The following is a 19,361-nucleotide window of genomic DNA, read 5'->3' as shown; positions in this document are numbered from 1 at the left end:
TTTGGTGCCCATATGCCCTGAATGCATCTTCCTGCCATGTTGGCCCCTCAGGCATAATCTGATGCGTCTGTTGTTAAGGTCTGGCTGGCAGGGGGTAGATTGAAGGGCCGCCCCATGTTTTGGTGACAGGCCTTTGCCCACCATAGACATTCCTGTTGCAGGCAGAGGATGAGAGGAATCATTGTTTCCAGACTGTGCGAATGTTGACTCCATAAACTTTTTAGGCACCACTGAAGTTTCCTCATACGTAGTCTTGCATATGGAATTAGTAGGATGCAGGATGCCATGAAGCCCAGAGCCTGCAGAATATGTCTTGCAGAAGACTGGGTTTTTGTTGTCATCAGTTTGAAGTAAGTAGTCAGTTGCCTTTGTTTGTCTGGCGTGAGGTAAGCCATCTGAGCAGTTGTATGCAAGCTTGCACCCAGGAATGTTATCTTTTGAGAGGGTATCAGTTGTGATTTCTTTTTGTTTATTGTGTACCCTAGGCATGCACGAAGCCTTTTCACAAATGCCAGGTGTCGTAGAAGAGTGTCTTTGTTCTCTGCTTGAATGAGAGAGTCGTCCAAGTAAAGATATATTTGAATACTTCTTTGTCTGCAAAATGCAATTATTGGTGCTAGGCACTTTGTAAAGACCTTGGGAGCAGTAGATAAGCCAAAGAGCAGTGCAGAGAATTGGTAATGCATTAAGCTAGCCTTGAATCTGAGGTATCTTCTGCATGACTGTCTTATTGGGACATGCAGGTATGCCTCTTTTAAGTCTAAAGTCACTAGCCAAGCATTCTTGCCCAGCATGGGCAGAAGCTGTTGCAAGGTGAGCATTTTGAATTTTGGAATGTCCAGGTATGTGTTCAAAATCGATAAACCCAGTACTGGCCGCCATGCCTTGCCCTTTCTGGGTACCAAGAACAGTCTTGAGTAAAAACCTTGTTCTTTTTCCTGCTCTGATACTGTCTGAATGGCCCTCATATCCATGAGGGACGTAACCTTTTTCTATGCCTCTGCCCATTGTTTTTTTGGCAGGTCTGGCCAACCATTTGTCATTGGCAGAGTGTGGAAATGGAATCTGTATCCCTGTGATACGATGTTCAGTACCCACTTGTCTTGGGTTATTAATTGCCAATTTTGAGCAAAAGTGATAATTTTCCCCCTATGGGTGCTGCCAACAGATAAGTGCTTGGTGTAGGCAGAGGGAAGTAATTGGGATTGCTTTCTGTAGGTTTGCACTTTATCTCCCCCAGATTTGGAGGTGGATGCGCCCCACTGCTTTGACCTGTTTGAGTCTTGAGGCTGGTACCCGGAACCCTTAGGGTGTCTGGATTTGCCCCTTTGAGCTCTGTCTGACACAGGAGAGGACCAATTCTTTGTAAGCCAGTGGCTGCACTTGTAAGAAATCATTAACAGTTTGCATAGACTTAGCTTTGTCTTCTATTTTCTTTAAAACCTCTTCTGCCTTAATACCAAACAGGGAATCATGCTGCAAAGGTGCATCTAGCAATTTAGCTTTAACATGATCAGGCAAATTTTGTTCCTTTAACCAGGCATGCCTCCTGACCACAGATACAGTAACTGTGGCCCTGCAGGAGACCTCTAAAGTATCAAAACCACATTGCAAAGTATGCTTTCCAACTTGTTCAGCTGCATGCAATAATTCCTGCAATTCCTTATTTTCTGCACATTCTGAAATCAACATAATTTTCTGTTTCAGCAATCCCATAACATGTTGTTGGTACTTAAGCATATGAAATTGACAGTTTAAGGCCCTAATTGCCAGGGTTGCAGAGGTATAAACCTTTTTTACCCATCTGTCCAGCGCCCTTGAATCTCTGTCGGAGGTGCTAGGATTCTTTGATGTTGAGGCCTTAACTCCCTTTGGACCCTGTGAAATAGTTTCAGGATCAGCAGCAGGGTATCTAAATAAAAATTTATGAGAGTCAGGGACCCTGTAATACCTGTTAGGCTTACTGGTAGCCGGTGGTAAGGAGTCAGGGGTCAGGCTTGACTCCGAAAAAACATCATCCACAATGTCTAACACGGAGAATGGCTAAAGGCTTGTGCTGAGGGAGAAGGAAGAAATCCCTGAGCCTCTTTTTTGATTCTGAGAAGTCTTGACTCTCCCAGTGAAAATGCTCCCTCAAAGTATGCAAGGTTTCTCCAAATGAATAATCCTCAGGAGGAGATGCAAATGGAATAGACTCCTCAGCATCAGAATCCTCATAGGGAGGTAAAGATAATTCCTGATCAGAAGAGGAATCAGAAGAAATAGAAACCTGATCTGAAGATTCATAATCAGTGTCTTGCCTAGGCCTCCTATCTGGAGGGGGATGGGTACCCCTGATCAAGGTAATAAGGTCTTCAGCCATTTTGATCATCTGCTTTTTAGGCATAGAGGCCTGTACACTTGGCTCATGCGATGTTTTTTTAGTTTTAGAAGTTGCCTTTGCCTTTGGTTTTGCGGCGGTCGTCGATTTGATATACAAATGTTGAGGTCTGAATACACCCTCAGAAGCCGGTGCCTGCTCAGTGGCTCTGGACCCATCCGAGGGAGATACATCCGTCGGTCCAATACCTTGAGTATCTTGTGGCATGCTGGACTCCACATGGGTGTCGGTAGAGGCCTGCGACTCGAAGGTAGCGGGTATCAGGGGCTGCGAATGCGCCTCACTGGCTTAGGAGAAGCTTCCTCGTCGGTTTTGGATTTCGACTGCCTTTCTCTGTCCTTTTCTTTGTGTTTTTTATGTACTCCAGTAGTCGGATTGCTATCAGACGACATTTCTGGGTAGTTAAATTGGTTTCCAAAATACTTTGATGCAAAAATATACCAACGCTTAATAGTGCTTTGGTTAAATCTAGCACAAAACCGGCAGCCAGGTACGCTGTGATCAGAGCCTAGGCAAGGAATACAGTATAAATGGAAATCCTTATGAGGTATTTGCTTCCCACAAGTAATACAATTATTAACTTACTGACAATGGTAAAAAGCAAGAAAAAAGTTTCCCCAACGGGGTACTTAGCTTTAGTGAAGACTTTGGATCTGAAACTCAAACTCGAATATTTCAGGAGTCGGCCGACTGGCACTTTGGAAATGCTTCTGCTTTGGGCACCGCGCAGCAAGAAAGACCAAAGAAAATGGCATCAGCTGCATGTTTTATACCCCTGATGACCTGACGTCATGGAAGAGAAGACAGCAACCGACGCAGGACCCAAGACTTTGGAATTCAGGCCGACTGAGGGCAACCTGCCAGCAGATTATCCAAATGTAATGACTACAACAGTGAAACACTAAGAAAATCCCTGTAATATCTGTCTGGCTTGCTAGGAGCTGGAGGTAAGGAGTCTGGAGTCATGGCTTGATTCCGAAAACACATCATTAACAATATCCAATACAGGAGGTATGGCTAAAGGCCTATGCTGAGGGAGAAGGAGGAAATCCCTAAGCCTCTTTTTTGATTCTGAGAAATCTTGACTCTCCCAATGAAAATGTTCCCTCAAAGTATGCAAGGTTTCTCCAAAGGAATAATCTTCAGGAGAAGATGCAGATGGGATGGATTCCTCTGCATCTGAATCCTCATAGGGTGGTATAGAACATTCCTGATCAGAAGAGGAATCAGAAGAAATAGAAACCTGACCTGAAGATTCATAATCAGTGTCTTGCCTAGGCCTCTTATCAGCGGGGGTTGGGAACCCCTGATCAAGGTAATTATGTCTTCACCCATTTTGATCATCTGCTTTTTGGGCATACAAGCCTGAACACGTGGCTCATGCGTCGGTATTTTAGCCTTAGAAGTTGCTTTTGTCTTTGTTTTTGAAGCTGGCGTCAGTTTTATGTAAAAATGCTGAGGCCTGAAGACACCCTCAGAAGCCGGTGCCTGCTCAGCGGCTCCTAACCCATCCGAGGGAGAGACATTGCGGGTACAATACTTTAAGAATCTCGTGGCGTGCCGGACTCCACATGGGTCTCGGTAGAGGCCTGCGACTCGAAAGTAGCGGGTATCAGGGGCTGCGAAAGCACCTCACTGAGTACCAGCGACTGGCTTAGGGGAAGCTTCGTTGTCGGTTTTGGACCTCGACGGTCTGTCTCTGTCCTTTTCTTTGCATTTTTTGTGAACTCCGGTAGTCGGATTGCTATCCGGCAACATTTCAGGGTAGTTAAATCTGTTTCCAAAATATTTTGAAGCAAAGATATACTGATGCTTAATAGTGCATTGGTTAAATCTAGCACAAAACCAACAGCAAGGCACGTTATGATCTGGGCCTATGCAAGGAATACAGTACAAATGGAAATCCTTATGAGGTATTTGCTCCCCACAAGTAATGCAATTATTAACTTTTACTGACATTGGTATGGAGCAAGAAAAATTTTCCCCAATGGGGTACTTAACTTTAATTGAAAACTTCGGTTCTGAAACTCAAATTCGAAAATTTCAGGAGTCAGCTGACCGGCACTTGCGAACTGCTTCTGCTTCGGGCACCACGTGGCAAGAAAGACTGAAGAAAATGGCGTTGGCTGCCTGTTTTATACCCCTGACGACCTGACGTCATGGAAGAGGAGACAGCAACCGACGCAGGACCCAAGACTTTGATATTCAGGCCAACTGACGGCAACCTGCCAGCAAATTACCCAAATGTAATGACTGCAACAGTGAAACACAAAGAACATCTGCAATAACTGCTGGATCTGCAGGTGGATTTTTAAATAGGAATTGAGTGTCCTGAGGCACCTTGTAGAATTGGTCTTTACATTTTGAAGCTGGGGGCTGGGAATCTGGGGCCTGTGAAGCAGCCATGAAGGCATCCTGGAAGGCCAGTAGCAAGGGAGGTACAGCAGAAGGGGATGGCTGTTCCATTTGTAGTAAATTGAAGTACCTTTTCTTAGTGTCAGAGACGTCTGAGGCTTGCCATTTAAAATGTTCCCTCATGAAAGAGAGTGTCCCCAAAGGTGAATTCTTCCCCTGTAGATTCAGGGGTGATAGGATCCTTTTCCTCTGGGGTGATAAAATCCTTTGAGGAATCAATCTGTGAAAAGTAAGTCAATAATTCCTCAGAGGAGGAATACTCTTCCTCTGATACCTCTAAGGAGTGCAATGGAGGAGTAGCAGCTGCTGGTTGTTGAGTCTGTAAGGCTTGAAATGCCTTGAAAAGACTCTGGGAAAAACTTCCCATCTAGGAACAGGTTGTTGCTCAGAATGTTTTCGTTTTTGTTTCCTCTTTAAGGTAGTAGAGGGATGAGTATGCCTAGAAGCCAACATCTGAGAGGATGGTATGGTAGGAGTAGGACCTTCTGACTGTACGAGCCGTGGTTCCCTCTGGCATCAGGATCCAATGGCTGATTAACCTCAGTGGACGTACTTATTGATTCTGCCATCCCAGCTTCCACAGTGATTCCCGGGCCTGGTTGGGAAACGGAGGACTGAAGAGAACCTGGGCTTTCATCTGCCTTAGGAGTCTCTCTGGACATCTGAGGTGCAGCATAGGAATCGGGCCTAATTTTTTTAAACCTTCTTCCAAGGCGGACATGTCTACCCCGCCCTCCATGCCTACTGCGAGATGCCAGAGCCTTGGATTTTCTAGGTACAACTTCAACGTGGCTAGACAGCTGCAGAAAGTCTTAGGAACAAAGTATTTACAAATGGGGCAGGACTTATAGTTGTGGGCCTTGCCTAAACAGAAAACACACTGATCGTGCATGTCCTTGTGAGGAATTTGTCTCCCACAAGCACACTTCCCCTTTCTAGTGGACATGCACATCTGAGAAACAAGGCAAAGACAAAAAGAAAACCCAACAGGGTACTTATCTGTAGCAGTCATCTGGATAAATGAGTGATCTGCTTCCCAAACTGGTGAACAGGAGTCCGATGTTCAGTGCTGCAGAAAAATTCTGAAGGGGGTACATGCAGATGTCACTTTTATGGCCTATGTCAGTTTATGGCTCTAACCTGAGACGTCACATGTACATACGCTCCAAAGATTTTGGTATACTGGCCGGATGTCCAGTGCTGCAGGCAGTGACCTCCCTACTGTGATGAATACTGCAACATGAGAATAGAAGGACATTAAACATTATGAACTTTTGAATTTTTAGGAATATACTTAGAGCAGAAAGGTCTAAAACTGGTCTCCAGATCCCTTCTTTCTTGGATTCTGGAAAACTCCTGGAATAAAATCCTTTCCCTGTTTGGATCTGGCAGCTAGTTTTACCGAACCTTCTGCCAGCATATCTGATAGAATGGGAGGAGACAAATGTGTTTGATTTTTTGGATGAAGTGGAACTACTGACTTTGTGGGAAAGGAATCCCACTGCTATTTGTAGCCTTGTTGGATTATCTGTAGCACTCAAGTATCTCTTCAAAAATGTGGAAAGAGACAGACTTCCTGCTATGCTGCAGGATGGCCAAGGTGGGGAGGAAGAAATGTTTACACAGTTATGTAGTTTTTTTTTTTTTTTGACTAAGTAGATCACCAAGGGCCATTTCCCTTTTTTTTGGTATTTTCCTACCATTGTACTTTGTATTGTTGCTTCACTAACTTTTGCTGCCCTGATTTAAATGACAGCTACACCCTAAATGCAACATTTCCTTTCAAAAGAGTAGAGTATACTTCCATCCGCAGAAGATGATCCCCATATTATCACATAATAAAAACCATGACTTAGCATTTTTTCAAACTCAGTGGCAGTTTTATCCTAGTCCTTCATTGTTACACTATGCTGATGCTGAATGAAATCTCATAATAATTTCATTAGGAGTGTGTCTACCTTACTACAGCATCACCATGCAAATCTCATCTGAAAGTATTCTGCTAAGGAAAATGAACACAGCAAGGTACATATAAAGAATAGTTGGGTAAAATCTTACCATAATCATAGACTTCTTCTCTTCTATATGTTGCAGTATTCATAACATGAGGGAGTCTGCTGCAGGCTGCCCCGAATGTCCGGCCAATATACAAAAGTCTAAAGCTACTGTAAAGTATGTGCGACATTGCACAAAGGATCCTTTCTAACGTCGGTCATAAATTGACGTTGGGTATATAACAGAAGTTGGCACATATCATCCTCAGAACTGAATGCCCCAGGAAGAACACTAGTCCGAGATAAACTTGGAAAATACACATCCAGGACACAAACAAGCAAGCAAGCACGCATCAGGGGGAAGGTGGGAGGGATAGACTACTGCAACATACAGAAAACAAGAGAAGGAATGGTTATGGTAAGATTTTACACAACTGTTCTATGTCCTTCTATTCATATGTTGCAGTGTTCATAACATGAGGAAGAGTACCAAAACTCAAGCATTAGAAAGAATGGGAGGAAGGGTAGTAGCACTTTTTACAACCCCTGTGAAGTATAGCCCTGGCAAAACCAGCTCTAGTTCTAGACATACCATCCAACTTGTAATGTTTTGTGAAGAAATAGATAGAAGACCAAGTGGCCGCTTCTAAGGTAGAAGTATCCAGACTCTTGAAAAAAACACCTGAAGAAGATACAACTCTAGTGGAATGAGCCTTAACTGGAGAAGCAAGGGTTTTTCCATGAGCCACAAAACAAAAGGAAATAGCCTTGGAGATCCAGGAGGAGATTGCTTGGAAACAAGTCTGCCCAAAGCCTTGGGATGGTAGGAAACAAAGAGACAGTCAGATTTCCTACAGGACTTAGTTTTATCCAAATAAAACCTGAGTTGTCTATGCACATCCAAGGTGCGCAAGATCCTCTCACTAGAAGATTGTGGAGCGGGAAAGAAAGTGGGCAAGTTAATGGACTGATTAAGTGACAACTCATTCTTGTAGCGAAACCCTATCCTTGCAAAAAATAGTAAAAGGAGAAGAAGGCATAAGAGCCTAAAGTTCTAAAACCTTTTTGGCTGAAGTGATAGCCAAAACAAGCACAGTCTTCTCAGTACAATGTTGAATGGAAGACGGAGCTGCTGGTTCAAAGGGAGGCAAAAAGAAGTTATATACTTACCATAACGTTCCATGTGACTTACTTATCTCGCCTTTATTCTCACTGATAGGTTCGGAGCCAATCCTCGGCACCGATACAGCCAACAGCAAAGCTCAAGGTTTGCCAGTAGCTCGAGACCAAGTCCCTTATCCCACAATGCACTGCTGGAATTACCTCAGATCTTGTTTGCTGCGAGTATATATGCCCTTTTATTTATTTCTACAAGGAAGCACTTCCCGAAGGGGAAGAAGAAGTACTGAATAACCAGGATGGTACACTAGCCTCTAAGTCAACTGTCGGCCAGGAGGGGGAAGGAGGGAGGGACGTGAGAATAAAGGCAAGATAAACAACTCACATGGAATGTTATGTTAAGTACATAACTTCTTTATGTGAAGTTGTTAAATCTCGCCGTTTATTCTCACTGATGGGTAGCGTCCCTAACCCTCAATCTTGGGTGGCTCATGGAAGTACTTTTTTCAGTACCGTGGAACCAAAGGAAGACCTGTCCCTGGAAGCCTGATCTACTTTGTAATGTGTGATAAAGGTATGAGGCTTAGACCAAGTGGCTACAACACAAATATTGTCAAGGGGCAATTTAGCTTGAAAGGCAGAAGACGTAGAAACGGCTCTGGTAGAATGAGCCTTAGGTTTGTGTGTCAATGGCATGCTTGCATTCGCATAAACAAAGGATATACAATCTGATAACCATTTAGATAAAGTTGTTTTAGCCACTGGATTACCTTTTCTGGCCTCTGAAAAGGATACAAAAAGTTGATCTGATTTTCTAATATCCTTAGTACTGTCAAGATAAAATCTGAGCTGTCTGTGTACATCAAGTTTATGCAGCATGTATTCCAATTTGTTAGAGTGGTTGGGAAAAAAGACTGGCAGCTCAATGACCTGAACAGACAGAACAGAACAGACTTTAGGCAAAAAGGAGGGGTTTGTTCTGAGAGATACTTCATCAGGATGGAAAATCATGTAAGGAGTCCTAATAGATAATGCTTGAAGTTCTGACAATCTGCGGGCAGAAGTAATGGCTACCAGAAATATAGTCTTCCAGGACAAATATTTGAGATCACAAGAAGATGCTGGTTTGAAAGGGGGGAGAATAATTTGAGACAGCATAAAATTCAAATTCCAGGGAGAATAAGGAATTTTGACAGGAGGTCTCATGTGAAAGGCACCTTTAAGAAAAGCCTTAGATAACTTATGGCTCATAACATTCAACCCATCCAATCCAAGGTGGAAATTTGATATGGCCGCTAACTGGACTCGAACTGTGGCAGCTGCTGCTCCTTTTTAAAAATCTTTGTCAAAAATTCTAAAATGGACGATAGAGGAGCTCGGGAAGAGTCGATTTTCTGTATATTGGCCCAAATTGAGAACCTGTTCCACTTACTGCGGTATAGTTTCCTGGTGGATGGCTTGTGAGAAGACAAAAGGTTTTGTCTTGTATCATCTGAGAGCGAATGAAGCCTGGCAATTAGGGGAAGTGATTTAGCCAAGCAGTCAGTTTTAGGGACTGCAGTGAAGGATGGAGGTCCCCTGATGGGTGTGTCAGAAGGTCCGGAACTGGGTCCAGGATCCATAGATCCTCCAGTAGATGATGGTGAAGAAGGGGAACCAAATCTGTCAAGGCCAGTAGGGAGCTATGAGGATAACTGTCCTTCCCAGCAACTTTGCTTTCTGTAAAACCTTGGGTATCAATGGAATAGGTGGGAATGCATATAGGAGTCCGGGAGGCCAATCATGTACGAGTGCATCTCTCAGGGAATGTCCCAGAGGTGGTATTAGGGCAAAGTAGCTTCGGCATTTGGTATTGATGTGACTGGCAAAGAGGTCGCAGCAAGGCTGGCCCAATTTGTGGAAAATCAGATCCGCAACTCGTTGGTTGAGAGACCACTCGTGAGGCAACAGTATTGCCCTGCTTAGCTTGTCCGCTATCACATTGGATTTCCCTAGGATGTGCGTTGCTATCAGAAAACGGGACGACACAGCCCATTGCCATACCCTGAGTGCTTCTCAACAAAGGGGGTAAAGACTTGGTTCCGCCTTGTTTGTTCAAGTACCAGACCACTGATATGTTGTCCGTCTGAATTGCAATTGTCCCTAGAGGAAGAGAGTCCTGAAAGTACTGCAACGCCAGAAGTACCGCTCTCACCTCCGGAATATTGATATGCAGATGTGACTCTTGATCCGTCCATGTACCTTGGGCAGTCTTTCCCTGAAAATGCCCCCCCACCCCATCAGGGAAGCGGCCGTGGTCACAGTGGCTACTGGGGGGGGTCTTCCGATTGTAACATGAAGAGACGTCAACCACCACTGAAGGTCTCTCTTGCAAGAATTTGTGATGAGAATCATGTAGTGCATCGGCAGATTTTGGAAGGACCACTAAGCAAAGAGGAGCCATTGAAGGATTCGCATATGCATCCTTGCGAGTGGTACAGCCAGGATTGCTGCCGCCATCAAACCTAGTACCTTCAAGACCTCTGCTGCTGTAGCTTTTTTCTTTGACACCAGTGAGATGACGTGTTGGCGAAGAAGTCAGACTCTTTCGATTGGAAGAAGTAGAGTGGTGGTTGAGGTTTCTAACTCTGCTCCTACAAAAACGGTATGCTGCGATGGCAACAAGGCAGACTTTTTGAAGTTGATTGTAATGCCTAATTGATGGCAGAGTATATTGTGTTGCCTGAGTCAATTGATGCCTGGTGGTAGCAGTGAGGAGCCAATCGTCTAGGTAAGGAAACACCTGGAATCCTAAATGCCTCAGGTGAGCCGTGACCACTGCCATGCATTTGGTGAACACCATGGGGGCTGTAGTGAGACCAAAGGGCAGGGCTCGAAACTGGTAATGATTGGCTCCCAGCCGGAAACGCAGGTGACCCCTGGAGTGTCTGTTCATCTTTATGTGATAGTACGCGTCCTTGAGATCTATGGAGCACATCCAATCGCCTTTCCCTAGGAAGGGAAGAATAGACTGAAGCGTGGCCATTCGGAACTTCTCTTTCTTCACAAATTGGTTGAGTCTGCTGAGGCCCAAGATAGGGCTCCAGTCCCCCATTTTCTTTGGTACCAAAAAGAATCTTGAGTAAGTTCCGAATCCAACTTGGTCTGCTGGGACTGGTTGGGTGACTCTTTTTTTCTAGCAATTTTTGGACCTCTACGACTGCTTGTTCCCTGAGACTGGGTGGAACATCTGGGATTCTGCTTACAGGAGTAGGAGGGGAAGAGAATGGTATGAAATATCCTCTAGAAATGATGCTTTGTACCCATGTATCAGATGTTATGTTTAGCCAGGCTTCTGGGTACAAAGACAAGCAACCTCCGACTGCCTCCAGAGCCGAACAGCCGGGCCCCCTTTCAGGAGCGCTGGAAGGGCTGACCAGAGAACTGGCCTCTGTCACCCTGTTGCTGCGGACTCCTCCTGCTGCGCGGGTGGCGTCTTCCGTTATAACCCCCTCCTCTACCTCTAGAGGGGGTTTTTCCACGCGTGTCCTGAAAGGCTCCATATGCTTTTTGCAGCCACATTTTCCCTCCCCTAGGGCCCTTGGGGTAGGGCCAAGTAGGGGTAGAAAAACGGACTCCAACAGCAGATAGGGTCTTGCCTTCCTGCTCACACCTGGTTAAAGTTTCCTTTACTTTAGGCCCAAACAGTGATGAGCCATCAAATGTGGCGTTGATAAAGGAAGACTTAAAGGCTTCCACAAAGGAACAGAGATGCATCCAGGCTTGTCTCCGCAGAGCAATGCCTGAACTAGCGGCTCTACTCGAACCATCAGCTGCATGAGATATGAGACGCATGGACGAGTTTACAACCGAGTTTAGGGTAGCAAGGTGTGTGCTGACTTTGTCGGCAACCCCTGCAGCTACCGTACCCTGGAGAGCATCTCCTAGCTCTTTCAGGAGATCTCTTTGCAGTCTCGTAAAATGGGTTAAATAGTTCAGCGATCGCAGAGAAAAAGTCGCTGAACTAAACATGCGTTTCCCATATCAATCCATGATCCTAGAATCTCTGTTAGGAGGATGGATAGATGCGGATGTTTCAGACACTTCCTTTTTGGTGGCTGCAGCTACCACCATGGCATCAACAGGCACTCCTTTGGTCAAAAAGGCTTTGTCCACTGGGGCAGAGATGAACTTACTCGGCTTCCGAGGGACAGGTTCCATGGCCTCCGGTGACTCCCACGCCTTACGAGAGATCAGCTCCATCAGCTCATCATAAGGCGGAGACACCCAAGTGGAAGGTTGAGACCCAAAAGCCTTCAAGAGCACTGACTCATCCTCAGTAGGGGTTTTAGACTGCCAATCGTCCCTCTGACTAAGGATCTCTAATATCTCCGCAATGGAGATATCCTCAGAGGGGGATCGAGGGGACCCTTCTGACTCATCCAAGTCTGTGTCGGATGTCAAAGACTCCTCCTGTTGCACAGTCTCTTCTTGGGTACCTCCTCAGTGCGGAGATCTGGGGAGGTCTTGGAAGAGCAGGGGATGCCCTGTGGGGTCACTTGAGGCTCGGGGTCTCTACGCTTAGGGGGACTGTTAGACGTAGAAGCGGACACAGGAGCTTGAGAGGAGAAGGAAGCCCGAACTGATGCCAATGATGTCTTAGGAGACAGGACTCTCCTCATGGCATCGAAAGCACCATGGCTTTGATGAGAAGGGGTAGACAGATCCGGAGGGACCGTCCGATCCTCCCGCACTGAAACCATGGGCTCCGAGCCCGAGGTAGGAGCCGAGATCATCCAAGCCAAAGCCCCGAGAGGAAGAGTCGGCACCGACAAATTGGTCCGGCTATCCTCCCCGGACCCGACAGGAGAGTGTTGGCTCTTAGCGTCCTTGGTCAGCACCGAGGATATCCGAGTAGATGGAACCGATAACACCGGTGCTGGTCTCGGTTCCATAGGTTTGACAACTATCGGTTTGGGCTCCTTAGGCTCCGAGAGTCCAGTATGGCTCTGAGGAGAAGTAGTCAAGTCTAGTTGAATGGTCTTCGGCTCCGACGAAGTGGTCGGGGCCGACAACAATTTAGCAAGTCCTGGTGCCCGTAGAAGCTTCTGCACTAGCTGATCCATATCAGAGAGGCTGAATGAAGATTTAGAGGAATGCGCTGAAGGTGCTGACTGGAGCAGAGGAGATGAGGGAACCTCAGAGTCTGGCTCCCAGACTGGGAGCTGGCTCCAAACCAAAGGGACACTTGGTTCAGAGGACTGTGGAACCGATGACCCTGTACCCTCTGATCTCTTTGCCTTCTTGGTTTGTTTAGAATCAGAAGATTTTGAAGATTTAGAAGAAGTGCTGGCACCTTCCTGGCTACCAATGCCTCAGAGAAAGTATGCTGCAGCAACCCCCTATCTATGAGTTTTCTCCTTCTCTCTAAGAGAACCCTAGATGAAAAAGAGTGGCAAATACTGCAGGAGTCTTGGAGGTGTTTAGCCCCCAGACATTAAACACATTGAACATGTCCGTCCGTGATGGACATTTTCTGTCCACAATCTGGACATTTCTTAAACCCCAATTTGGGGTGAGACTTTTCTCTCTCATCCAACATATTATAGAGAGACACACCACAAAATTAACCTGTAAAGGTTAAATACAGGGCTAACTAAGCCCACACTAAACAATATACTAATAACAAGTAAAAATTGTAAAACTAAATAGGGCTAAGAAAAGGCCCAACACTAAGAAAAACTAAGCCAACACAGGGCACTATCTCTACAATCTAACCTACTTTAAACTGTTATTATTTTTAACAAGAAACACACACACACACACACACACACACACACACACACACACACACACACACACACACACACACACACACACACACACTAAGAAGAATAATCTCTCAAAAAGAGTAGAAAAAAGTTTTTTAAAACTTGCGATTTATCAAAAATGGTCCGAGCTACCTGGATCACCAAGATCTCTCTTGCCGCGGCAAACTAGATATAAGGTAATTCCAGCAGTGCATTGAGGGATAAGGGGCTTGGTCTCGAGCTACTGGCAAACCTTGAGCTTTGCTATTGGCCGTGTCGGAGCTGAGGATCGGCTCCGAACCCATCAGTGAGAATAAATGGCGAGATTTAACAACTTCACACTGTATGTTTTGCCAAGACAAAGTTAGATCCCAAGGAGGAGAAACTAGTTTCCTTGGTGGTCTGATATGAAGGATGCCTTTCGAGAGAAGTTTGACTTCTAACCTAGAAGCCAAAGGAGGGAGTCATAGGCAGAAAGGCAGAAATGGCTGGAATATCCACAGACAATGGTTGTAGATTTCTGGAAAGACACCAGATGGAAAACCTCTTCCATTTGGAAATGTAGGATTTCCTTGTATTGGGTTTTCTGGCCTCCTGCAGAACTTTTAGCACGTCCTCATAAAATAGGTGCCTGAAAGGGATTAAAACCCTATCACTCACAGTGTCATCTGAAGGGTTGACATTTGTGGATGTATTAGAGATCCCTTGTCCTGTGTGAGTAGACCCATCCTGTGAGGTAACTTGTGAGGATTGCCCTTGGCTAAATGCAAAAGGAGGGGTAACCAATGCTGTCTTGGCCAAAAGGGAGTCACCAGCAAGACTGTTGATTGGTCATGCTGAACTTTCAACAGAACTTGCTGAAGGAGGGGGAAGGGGGGAATGCATAGAGAAACATCCACTTACAAGAGAAGGACAGGGCGTCTGTCTTCCATGCCTGAGGATTGGGAACTCTACCACAAAACTTTGGAAGTTGTCTGTTCATACGGGAGGCAAACAGATCTACCCCACAGGTGGATAATGTCCAGAAACACATCCCTGTGTAATATCCATTCATGGGATTGAGTCATAGACCTGCTGAATGTGTGTCTGTCACAACATTCTGACTGGAAGGAATGTAAACTGCCTGAAGGGTCAAGCTGAAATTGAGTTGCCAACTCCCAAGTCTTGAGAGCCATCCTGCACAGGAGATATGATTTGGTCCCCCTTGCAAGTTGACATACCAAAGAACTGTGGTGTTGACTGTGAACCACTTTAAGGGACCTGGTTGAAAAACAGGATGAAAGGTTAGCAGGGCAAAAATGAGAGCTCTCATCTCTTTTATATTTACGTGTTCCTTCATTTGGGAAAGAGACCATAAGTCCTGAACTTTCTAAGAGGCAAAGGTTGCACCCATCCCATGTCCAAGGCATCCATGAACTCCTTAAATGGAACGGGAGAGGGGGTTGTAAGGGAAGTCCTGAATTCAAGGAAACCTTCTGAATCCACCACTCTAATTCTTTTTTCAAGCAGGGAAGGAGAGGAAACGCAAAATTTAGTGGATGAGCATGTTGCATTCAAACTGACCCAAGATACAACTGGAATTTCCTCATGTGAAGTTTGGCTACAGGTAACATGGGAATAGTGGATGCCATGAAGCCCAGCCGACGGTTGAAATGACAGCTTGAAAGTAAGCAGTTAAAGACAAGACCTTCTTAGGAGGTAAGGAAGCCAAAATCTTGTTTGTTTGAATTCTGCATCCTAGGAAGACATGATCCTGTGAAGGAATGAGAGAGGATTTTTGGAAATTGACAGTGAATCCTAGTCTTTTCATAAGAGATACAGTGAATTGAAGGTTCTGAAGAAGTAGATCTGGAGAATAAGCATGGAGGAGAAGGTTGTCCAGGTAAAGGAAAATCTGAATACTCCTGAGTCTGCAATAGGCAATGACAGGAGCTAAGCAATTTCTAAAGACCCTTGGTGTCTTAGAGAGACCAAAGGGCAAGGAAGAAAATTGAAAATCTGAAGAAGCCATAGCAAAAAGCAGAAATTTCCTGAAAACAGGATGAATGGGAATGTGAAGATAGGCATCCTTGATGTCCAGTGACACCATGAAGGCCTGTGGAAGAATGAAAGGAAGCAGAGTTTTTAAGGAAAGCATGCAAAAGGAAGGTACCTTTAAAAAGGTGATTAGATGGGACAGATCTAGAACGGGTCTCCAATGACCATCCTTTCTGGGGACTAGGACCATTCTTGAGTAGAAATCCTTTCCTGTTTGGGAAAGTGGAACCTCTTGAATGGTACCCTGAGACAGCAAGGTGTGGATGATCTGAGGAAAGAAAGTCAAATGATCTTTTGGAGGAGGTTGTAGAATACCCCTAAAGGCAGGAGTCTTTCATACCATAAGGTATTCTCTGTGGATAATGGAAAGGATCCAGGAGTCTTGGGTGATCTGTTTCCAAGCAAGGAGGGACATGGGACAGATGTAAGGACAGAGGGATCTGACTGCAAATAGGTTGGTAGCCTCATACTACCTGGCTTGCTCGGAAAGGGCTGTTTCTGAGCAGCAGGAGTAGTAGAAGTAGACTTGGCAGAGTAAGATTTCTTGGCACCTCTTTTACTTTTAGAAGGAGGAGGTCTAGAAAGCTTCCTTACAAAAGGGGTTTTAAAAAGACAATTCCCTTGAAATCTTGGAAGTGGTGACACAAAAGTATGTTTAAGGTCATGGAGCTCCTTGTCCTTTTCTTGCAAAGGCTTAAAAAGTTCTGCAGTTGCAGACCCAAGCAAAGCCTTGGAATCTACAGGAGCACCCATAATTTTAGCTTTGCCGTAATCTGGCAGTGGCTGCAGTCTCAGCCAAGATCATCTCCGAAGGACAGAGACAAATGCAGCAGCTCTGGCAGATGCTTCCACTGCATCATAACTGCATTTAATAGAATGATGTGTCACTTGGGCAGAGAAACCTAAAATGGAAGTAAGCTGGGATTTAGTGTTAGAGTCTGAAAGCTCAGAAAGGATCTTAGTGGCTTAAGAAAGGAGGGCTAAGGAATATTTAGCCATATGGGTCTGGTAGTTTATTACCATAAAGGCCAGAGTGGCCGAAGTATATACTTTTTTCCCCAACCCCTCCATAAGTTTGCTTTCCTTATCCAAGGGTAGAAGGCAATATCATAGAGGGCTTATGTGCAGTCACTAATACTGTAAGCTGGGTCTGCCAAAGGGCAGTTAAACAAAAAAATGCAATCCTCTGGCACCTTACAGAACCTGTCTAGCCTTTTAGGGGCAGAAGGCTGTGAATCTGGACACTTAGTAGCAGAGAAGAAAGCATCCAAAAAAGCTGGAAGCACTGGAGGTACTGCAGAATGGATGGAGAATCCATGTGCAAAACATCACATCTTTTTTGTATGTTAGAAACCTGGCAGTAGTCCCACTTGAAAAATTCTCTCATCTTCACAATGGTCTCACCAAAGGTAATATCTTCCCCTGGAGAGTCAGTTTCATTTGATTCTGCCTCTGGGGAAGCATATCCCAGTGGAGAAGACATCTGGGCAGTGTATGCCAAAGACTCATCCCCAGAAGAATCATCCTCATCAGAGGAATCCTCGATTCTAATCCTTTTTTGGGGAGAAACTGGAGAAAGGGAAGGGGAAGGAAGACAAACTCCTATGGACTACCTAAGGGCCATGAAGGCATTAGGCAGTCCTTGTGACAAGTCTTGCCAATCAGTGGATTGTTCCTGAGGAGAAGGAGAAGAATGCATAGTTTTCTGCCTCTACCTTCAGTGGAGAATCCATATGGTGGAAGGATGAAGGACCCAATGTCAGCCTGCATTTGACAAAACTGCTAGGGACTTCCTCATGAACCAGGATTTGCGCAATGCCTCGAGGGCCTTCAGAGAGAATAAGCCTGGGTTCCCCCCACTACATCCGAAACGTATGTCTGCATATCCCCTGAGGACATGCTAGCAGGATCCTTTGTGGCTCCCACAGCAGTACCCATGGAAGAATCACCAAAGAGGTATCCAGGCCAACATCGGCCTCAGGAGACACATCCGGAATTGGAGGAGCATTAGAAAATTCAGGCCTAGACTTCTTGCCCTTCTTCGGAACAGGCTCCCCTGAAGGATCCGATGCACTTTCCATTGAGTCGTGTGCTAAATGCTTAAGATGGTGGTTCTCAAGCTATAGATTAAGAGAAGCAAGATGACTATGCAGGGTCTTTGGGACAAAGGCCTTGCAAATAGCACAGGAGGTATGGTTGTAGTTGGGACCTTGGCAAAAGAGACACAAATTGCGGGAATTCTTATCTGGAATTTGCCTTCCACACTGACACTTGCCCTTCCTACATGACATGTAACCTCAGTAAACAACAGTAGCACAAAAAAGAGTAAGGAAAAACCCAACATGGCACTTATCTGAATTGGAATCTGCAACTTCGCTGATGAGCAAATGACCGGAGAAGACGTTCAGACCGACGGCAGAAAAGTTCTGAGGAGGGTATGCACTGACGTCTGCTATATACCTGACATCACTTTATGACCGACGTTGGAAAGGATCCTATGTGCGATGTTGCATGTATCTTACAGTAGCTTTAGACTTTTGTATACTGGCCAGACGTTCAGGGCAGCCTGCGTCAGACTCCCTCATGTTATGAATACTGCAACATATGAATAAGACACCTCTTTTTATTTCACAGCCTTTAAGGTCATAAAGCAATTCAGGATCAAAATTTACAACTCTGATTCTACACTGTTGTAAAAAGCTGCACTCTTTCCCTCTCCTGAGGCTGAAATCCTATTGCACCTTTTACAATCTGAAGATGAAAAAACCTAATAACCACATTTAACTTCACTAATTAACTGAGCTTTGCAAACCAAGAAATATAACACACTGGCTGACTCAGGGAAAGAAGACAGAACTCAAAATATCACTTTTAAAAAGGTCTAAGTTCACAATTATTTCTTTGTCCCTTTTCAAGAACTTTTCATAGGTGTTGTAGGGCACAAGAGGGAAGCACATATGTAAGAGTCACTGCAAAAAAGTCACTGACCTTTTTTACTAAGGATTCTCAAACTTGACAGTATTTCTCAATACTTCCACTCTTAAGTGAATAGGACTGTAATCTGACAAGAGAGAGCAGGGCATTGTAATCTCATCAACTGCTCCCTCACAGTGTGTTATGGGCATGTAGCAGATTTCCATGAAAATAAGATTATGTTAGCATGTCTGCCCTCATAGGATCACAGGATCATAGGAAGTTATTAGGCTAATGGCCCTGGGGCCCTTACAAACCTAGTCAAGAGTTCATCCCCTAAAAAGAAACCTCAATCAGCACCCATTGCCCCTGTCAGTGAGGGACAAAGGTGGAACCCCTGAGACAAATTTGTGGTTTCCCATCCACTCATCAATGATGCGTTTGAAGAGGGTCAACGAGGTACTCTGTTTGACATGTATGGGAAGTCTATTCCAGAGATGGGGCAGCTGCTGGGAGACAAACCTGCCTCTCCAACAGGTTTTGTTGATGTCGCATATTAGATTTAGGCCTTTCGCGTGAGTAATGTGCGAGAAGTTAGACTTACGGATCAGACTTGTCAAGCTAATGGGACGATAGTTTCCAGGGTCAGTAGTGGCAAGGGGATGACAATGGCAGTTCTCCACACTGCTGGAATGAAGCTTGTACTTAGGCTGC

General features: G+C 45.1%; 1 protein-coding gene across 1 annotated transcript in view; it reads right to left on the bottom strand.

Annotated features, from left to right (window-relative positions):
- NEURL4 (neuralized E3 ubiquitin protein ligase 4) overlaps nucleotides 1–19,361 on the bottom strand; it is a 1,403,612-nt gene that overhangs the window by 541,726 nt on the left and 842,525 nt on the right. The window lies entirely within an intron of this gene.

Source organism: Protopterus annectens, chromosome 7.part0 (genome assembly GCF_019279795.1).
Source record: "Protopterus annectens isolate FY-2018-M chromosome 7.part0, PAN1.0, whole genome shotgun sequence".
Lineage (NCBI taxonomy): Eukaryota > Metazoa > Chordata > Ceratodontiformes > Protopteridae > Protopterus > Protopterus annectens.
This window is presented reverse-complemented; position numbering and strand designations above follow the sequence as displayed.